This window comes from Varroa destructor, unplaced genomic scaffold (assembly GCF_002443255.2).
Source record: "Varroa destructor unplaced genomic scaffold, Vdes_3.0 BEIS01000001.1, whole genome shotgun sequence".
Classification (NCBI taxonomy): domain Eukaryota; kingdom Metazoa; phylum Arthropoda; class Arachnida; order Mesostigmata; family Varroidae; genus Varroa; species Varroa destructor.
The window spans coordinates 44,133,740-44,141,740 of record NW_019211454.1 but is presented as its reverse complement, the minus strand read 5'-3'; the positions used below and the strand labels follow the sequence as shown (position 1 = coordinate 44,141,740).

General features: G+C 40.3%; 1 long non-coding RNA gene across 1 annotated transcript; it reads left to right on the top strand.

Annotated features, from left to right (window-relative positions):
• Positions 1 to 3,580: 3,580 nt before the first annotated feature.
• Positions 3,581 to 6,329, top strand: LOC147758688 (uncharacterized). The gene is made up of 2 exons (XR_015327775.1): positions 3,581 to 3,977; positions 4,182 to 6,329. It is a non-coding gene; the product is annotated as an uncharacterized LOC147758688 (long non-coding RNA).
• Positions 6,330 to 8,001: the final 1,672 nt, after the last annotated feature.

The following is an 8,001-nucleotide window of genomic DNA, read 5'->3' as shown; positions in this document are numbered from 1 at the left end:
ATATGACTCAGCCCAAAATCAAGCGGGATCTTCATTTCAAAAAGCGGAATTTGCATTTGGCGGGACTGAAACGGTCTCATATTATGAAAATACTTGAGAGAGGGAGGCGCTTCTCAATGGAAATGTCGAACCACAAATGATAGGGGTAGTTATAGCAACTCTATAAAAGCTTAAGTGAGAGGTTCCTTCGTATGCATAGTGTTCCTTAAACAGTGATGCTTAGATCTAGACAAGTTGTACTGCTCCGTCCCGACGAATCAACTGGACATTCAGCGCTCCCTGGGCTTCAAATTTTCGCCCGAAAAACAATCCGAGTTCTAGCCTTTAGCCGCCACTTTTGAAACGATCCATCGGAAAATGTATGCGTCACAGGGGAAACAATACTTTCAATGGCTAAAACCCTTTCTCGATCGCCTAAGTAAGACGTCAACCACGCAAACGGCTAACACATCGCGGCAGCTCGGTGACTTGTCGTGTTAGCTCCTCGACTCTCATAAATCACCCTTCAGAGTTGTTTGCGTCAAGAGACACAATACCATGTGGTACTTTTTTTGCGTCGTAGTGTAGAACAGTATGGCACGCAAATATCAGTATGGCACGCTTTCACTTAACAGGGCTTCACAGCGCGAAAATTAGGGCAAGATATTGGGAGCTTACGTAAAAAGAAAGCTCCCGACCCAGATAGGGTCTGCGACAAGTATCTTAAATGCGTGTTCGTTGTCGCATCGTGCCGGAGAACATTATTTAATAAATGTTTATATACTGATACATTCCTAGCCCAATGAAGAGGTTCTACCCTGCTAATGGTTTGTAAAGGGAAGGACGAGTGAACCGCGCCGTCATTATGGCGGAAAGTAGTGAGGAAAAGCGCTTGTTATAGGCTGATTTTTGACTTGCTGACTAAAAAACGGAACAGCTACTTACAAAGCGTACATGCCATCCCAATCGAACGGCACAGCTTCCAGAGAAAATGTTCCACAGGAACGGTGTACGACATCCTAGTGGCCAATGCCAAAAGAGCATTGGTCATGTCGCACAATCTGCTATATGCTTTATTCGTCGACTCCAACGTAACCTTCGAATCAGTACTCAGAAACTAGGTTATGCTCATGCTGGCCGCGCTGGATATCTATATGAATGTGCTCAACCTTCTCGCTGCGATTCTACTGATAACAGAATAGCCACTGACGAGAGAGTGGCCGAACCCCCATCGTTTATGCCTACAACTGTCCTGATGCAAAGGGATAACGGGATCTCAATACTGCTAAAGGACCTTCCTGATCAAGTATAAGTGCCAAAAACTCAGTTGCAATCATACTGCTCGAGCGCAGCAAACTCTAGCTCGGCTTCACGCGTCAGTCGTAAGTTCAGAAACCTGACCAAGACGGAGGCGATGAAGTTTAGGAGGAGAGGTAGGACAGTGGCTATTGATACCTTGTGCCTCTAATGGTCGCCTTTTGCCTATGTAAACTGGTCTGCGTACTTGGGGTTGCTTTTTTCCACAGGCGGCAGAAGTTCCACTGCGCACATCACCGAAAGACGCAGGAAGGCAGTGTTGGCTGGGTGGACGACCAAATTGTCTTATCAATTGTCTTATGCAACTGATCTCAGATTGTTGAAATTCAAGCTAGCTCCGATCGCAACATATGGGACGGGTGCCATTTGGAAGCATCTTTGATCGGCATTTGAAAAACCTTTATTCGCTTTGCCGTGCAAGGGTTCCACCGAAGACTCTGCAGGAAAACCAAGCAGAGTTCTGCTCAGATTTTCACGAGCCTGACGATGCGTATAAGCTTTCGAGATGCAAGGAAAGTTGTAATAGGTATCATGCCGTTTGTTGCCCCCTAATAACATCTTCAACATATCTGACGAGTTCCTTAAATTAATTTTCTAAATTCAACGGCACGATACGTACAATCCGTGTAACACAATGTATTTTAAATAGTTTTATATACTCACTCTGACACTGGAATATAGTTTTAATCCGTATCTATTAAGCTAAAATCCCAAACATGTAAAGTTTGTACTAAAAAAATATTTATGTAAATACATTAGGTTGTTTTCTGCTGGCGTCACTTTAAAGTTGCTCCCGACGAAACGGCCGTCCCGGTATCATAAAGCGTGGCCTGTAACTCAACGACACCGAGTTCTCTTGTATAACTCGTCATGTCCTTCACGAATACTTGGCTGCAGTAACGGTCATATATCAGTAACTTACTGAAGTTCATTATCGCCAGTACCAATACACAAAGTACCTACAGACCTGATTTCATCAATGGTAGAACGTACATATAGGAGCAATGTTTTAGGTACGCCGGCAGCGAGCTTTTTTCAAATTGCAGGAAATGACGTAGATATTGTCGTTGGCGGGCTAGTGACCCCTCACGGACAGCACAATTACTTTTTCAGTTGTGCCACTTGAACTAAAAGGCTGTCTGCACCGCTAGTGTTGCTTCTATTGACGCGGTTTCTCCCTTTACCGCTTTTTTTTACGCTCTTCTCCATTGTTCTGTGCCCCCCTCCTTTGTATCGGTTTCGCTTGCAGTTGTCAACTTGCAAACTCCCTCTACAGACGTGGCTGTGGCCGTCGACGATCAACCGCCGCGTACAACTTCGAAGTGGTCACGAGAACATGCTATAGAGTCTCGTTTTTCATTTCTGTACATTGCCCTGCCTATATATTCGTGGCACGAACCGTTCTCGCCAGCTCCAACTTTTTTTGACGTTGCGTATGTCAACATGGGTCTCAGGGCCCATTTCGTTTTTCGCCGGTCTTCCACTTTCGATTCTACCTCGTCGAGACAAGAGGATACGGTTCTGTGTTTAACCTAAAGGCCAGCTAGCCCTATGTTATTTTCGCCTCAGACTCGTTCGAACCACCTAACGTTCCCGCCGTTAACAGCGCCTTACTGAAAGTAGGCCAGGAGATGGAAGCGGTGTCGACGGGGATTGTGGCATCAACAGATCTCGCTGAGTGGAAATGAAAAATTTTCGCTATCACACTCTTTTTCTACAGGCCAAAACTTTATCCTTGAACTTACTTTAACTATTATATATATATATATATATATAACTATATATATAAATGCGAAAAAACTCTGTGTAAATATTGTGGCGCACCTTTCCTCAATGGAATAAGTCCTCCCTGGAAGGTTATCAGTCGTTCGACTAGTTTACTACGAGCTGGGCTACCGCAGCAGCAGCGTGAGGCTAACAATCGGGATATGAGAAGGTTTGTGAGGCATTTCATGGTCCCAAAACAATAATAACACGTAGCAGTATAATAAATTAAAATATTAATAAGCAAGTCGTGTAGAGCGTGTTATTTAGCAAGAGTTAGTCCTGTATAGGGTATGCAAATCCTAGCCAAATCAAAAGCCGCTCTATAAGGTAACCAAAGGTAATTTTTTAATGCAAATATTCATTTTCTACATATTTCAGAATAGATAGATTATTCAATAAATGTATAGCTTTGTAGCGACCCGAAATTGATAGAATCTTCATCATCAGGTTTAACATGAAAATCATTCGAAGTGCGCAGTGCTTTGAATGAAAATTCAACGAAATGTAAAAGGAGCTACTTGGAAGAGGTCCGCCATAGTTCGATGCCAAGATAAATGGAAGAAGCGCTTTTGCGGTAGCAAGCAAAATTGTATGGTTCCTTTTAAAGTTGTGCCGGGTTTCATCATTATTAAACCTTAATGTATTTGAATTTAGCACTGCACATTGGAGACATCAACCGGTACAGGTTTGCTGGGCTATCGCGCTTTCATTTGTCATCTGTTGCTACACTTTTGGCCCTCTCCAGCTTATATGACCATGCAACACATGCGTCAACGCACTGTGCCCGTATAATCAACCCAAAACGAGGACCTTTGCCTCCAGGCAGAAGCTGTCGCATCAACACCCCGCTCGGGAGGACAGAGAAATTTAGTACAGACGGCCAGGGACGATATTTATGTTAGTGTATTTGAACTGTAAGTAATTTGGACGCGAATACTCTTCGCTAGACCTTTTTGGTAACACGATTATGTTGCCAGCTGATGCTATATGGACAAGGATACTTCCAAATATTGATACGATATTGGCGTAAAAGAGATTTTACCTCAAAGGCGTTCATATATCAAAACAGACTAATTTAACTATTCTATATTGTAATAAGTCGTTTCTGTGGTATTTAGGGCGTAGCTCAAAGTTTAAGCGACCCAGTTCTGCCAAACGAGATGGCAAAGTGACACTTGGCGCGGATATTACACCGACGCATCAAGTAAACACCTTTACATCGATGCTCGCAAACCTAAGGAGCCGAAGTCCCTTACGACAAAAACAATGATGTAATATAAAAACGGCTTCGGAATCGTTCGTTTATCGCTGTAATCCTGTAGGACAAAAATCATTGAACAGGACACCGTATTATCTTACGTAGCTGTTGCTCATCGCCAAACAAGGCGGAGTTCGTTTCGACGTTCAGGACCCGTGTGTTTGGCGTCGAACCGATATCATGATTTATTCAATCGGCCAAATTCACCGAGGTGGATCCGTTGGTCCCAGTAAGCCGGCGTACGCTAGTGGTTCCATAGGCACGAAACACCGTCCACCACTATACGGTTTCGTTCATTGTAGTAGCTTATTCGCTAGCCAGACCCGCACGTATACTTTCGGAGTTCGCAACGATCACAGTTAGAGAAATGGATTGACGTGAACAGAGTCGCGAGCTAGAGCCACTTTTTTATCGTGCGGTTATGTCGGACACGCTTTTCAAAAGAGCACAACGAAATATGGCTGTACGCCTATGATTTTGATGGCAACGGTAAAATAATTCCGAATAGCAACGTCTACTAACTAAGGCTCAAGGAAACAGAATAACTTAAATAAATTTATTTAGAAGCGTTTAATCAAACAAATTAACTTCACTAGGTCCCACACACTAGGTAGGACAGTATTCATTATAGTCGTTTAGAATACTTGGAAAATTAGACAGATTTCTATTTTATCTAGTTAAGGATTTTTCGGCCTTAGCAAAATCATCCAGTAGCAAGCCCCATTCTAACTATGAAGGTCACTGCTCATATGTTGCTTACGGCTGACTGAGGGGTCTCCTCAATGGTTTACCATTTGCACCGGAGAATATATGAACTTCATTGGAATCAGAGTGATTTTATTTAGTTTTTACATTGGAACTGCAGTGAGAAACAATTGAGTGTTCGTATCGTACCGACTGTTGTTTTCCTCCTAGCATCTACTGGTTTTGGATAAAATTTATATTAATGTTCCTAATTCTGCATGAGCTAAATTTGGAATCATCTTTAAAATCATCTACAAATGCTTTGATAAGTTTTGGTGATTAGCCAATCGAGACTCGGCTCGCTATTCTACCTTAGTCACGACCCCAGTCAACGGTTCTCGGGTTTATTACCCAAATTATCTAAGCTTTCGGTCGTTATGGAACCTTTTTCCATACAGTGTATAAACGGGCGAATATTATAGTGTTCTTTCAGATCTTGATAACTGAGGCTATTAACAGTGTGATAACAGTAACCAAGATAAAAAAGCGTATCGAACAATTCTGAGTAATGAATCTTATGAAACGCTTTGACGTTCATAGACGCTTTCTAGAAACTGCAATTTGCAATTAATCAAAAAGTTATTGTCAAATATGCAAAAAGGCAAAAGTAGGCTTATAGCTAACGCGGAGATAGAAGATATATAGATTAACAATGATTCAAAGGCTAGATATATAGATAGATAGATAGCTAGCAAGCATTCTAATGTGTTTATTATTTTACGACAATGACATGAGGCTGGTTCTTTACAGATCAAAATGACTTAGCTTAAAGCTTACAAGAGAAGTTCAGCTCGGGCGTATATTTGAAAATTTCGGAGTTCTCAACAAAGGGTTGAGATCCTGATATTTAAGATCCGTCGCTGATAAATCAGACTAACCGCTCTGGTAGGACGCTTTGAAGTAGATGAGGTGAAAATTTTGTAAACTGCTTGCCTCTTCGCAAGATGGAAGAGATTCCTAAATTTTGACTAGCGATTTTATTGAAATTGTTCCACGTTTGTGGTTTTATGTACACAAGTATCCGCATCCTTAGGTCTTAAGTTAAATTTTTCAGCTATTTGCAAATAGAAAAGGCCAAGCACATTAAGAATTTAGCTGTGCAAAAAAAAAGTATCAATAATGATAAAGAATTCTGTACGGCAAAATAGATAATTTAGGGACGTTGTTACAGCTGCTATTTATAGTCTGATATTTATAATGAACGATTTTTTCGAATAAAAGTTACATCAGTCGGATGGTAATCAAATGTAACAAAGATGAAAAAGTGTTGATCCTAAACATATCATATAATATAACGACGAAGAAAGTATTCGTATACACAACCGATTAATCGCTTGTGAATAGAGATTTTTTTTAAATATTTATACGTAAGTAGCACCAGATTGTAACCAAGCTCAGACTGGTACCTATATAAGGAATAGAAACAGTTTATCCCACTGTTCTGTATAAATTTACTAGGCTGACAAATTATTTAAATCGAATAAAACACGATGCTAGGAAATGCACTATCGCCAGCGGGGTCACACTGGTTTGTTGGGGTGCCTTCTTTACGAAACGTGCAACTTCTGCTCGTTCATGTATCGTTTGTAAAGAAAAGGCTCCGCACTGGCATCGTGTTGTTAATAATGCTCTTGAAACTTCTGTCTCAATTTAAAGCACACGATTCAAACAGAAAGGACAAACTGTAATAGAACGACGTAAATAAGTTGGTTAGTGGGCAGATATGAAGGTATAACAATCTTTCCTGTCGGCTTTCTTGTTTCTATGTTAAAACTTTGTTTTTATTTTAGCAAAATTCAGTCGAATATAGTGTAGATTATTATCTACTCAAGCTGATTATGATATACGATAATAAATACCTTAGACACTCTACTCTCTAAGTAGCTTTGTCTACCTCATTTGCAGTTTTTTTTTCTTTGCTGCAGAGGAATAGATTTAGACAACTTGTTTCGTAAAATTTAGTATTACATACATTATCAATAAAGGAATGTTCTAAAGATTTTGTGAGTTTCCATTGTATCAATTACCTTTTAATATGTGCACATTTTTGCCAGCCATTATCATTAGTCAAGAGCACACTGCACCGAAAAAACCTAACGTAGGTCGTAGATAGGACAAAAGAGTGCTTCAGGTCAGTCTGGGTCAGAAATTACGAATTCACTGAATTTGGTTGTTGTTACGATCTAAGGCAAAGAGCTTTATTGCCTATAAATTTCGATGTTATTCGAGGCTAAAACCGTGCTACCATGTTACACGCTTGAGAGGCTTGTTCACTGATAAAAAGCATGCAAAGGTAATGCTGGAAAGATAGCCGAACGTATGATTTATTGGTTCTATAACTAGCACGTTTTTGTGTGGCCTTAACACTTTATTCAGTCCGTTTAACAGCTGTGATGGAGCATCTTCAATGGTACAGTTAGCGACTGCTCCTCTAAGCCCCGTTCTATGGCAAACAGAGGAGAATAAATCCTGCCTTGATGGAAGATTAGCCAAAATTCTCAATACGTACATAAAAATTCAAAATATCGCTAGTTTTCGTCGTTCGAGATTGATGGTCAAACAAGGTCAACTTCATCTGAATATAACGTATGCGCAGAATCAATGGTTATGCAAAAAACTGTTCAGTGGATAGGTGTGATTGCAATCAGTAGAAAAAAATACGCACAAACAGAATGGTATAGCCGAAGCTTTTTTTTTCATTGATCTCACAAATCACTGGCTTTAGCATGCTCATTTATATATTATATCTCATGTTATATCTAGAGCTTTGTATAGGCACATTCTTGGGAATGGTGACTCTGCGAGCAAATTCAAAAACCTTATAGATTGGTTTATGTCAATCTATTGAGCAACCATGTATTAACCTTAAAGGAAAGAAATTATTCAATTTCTTTTTCAATTTCAACATGTCATATTCCAATAAAAAAAAAAAATTA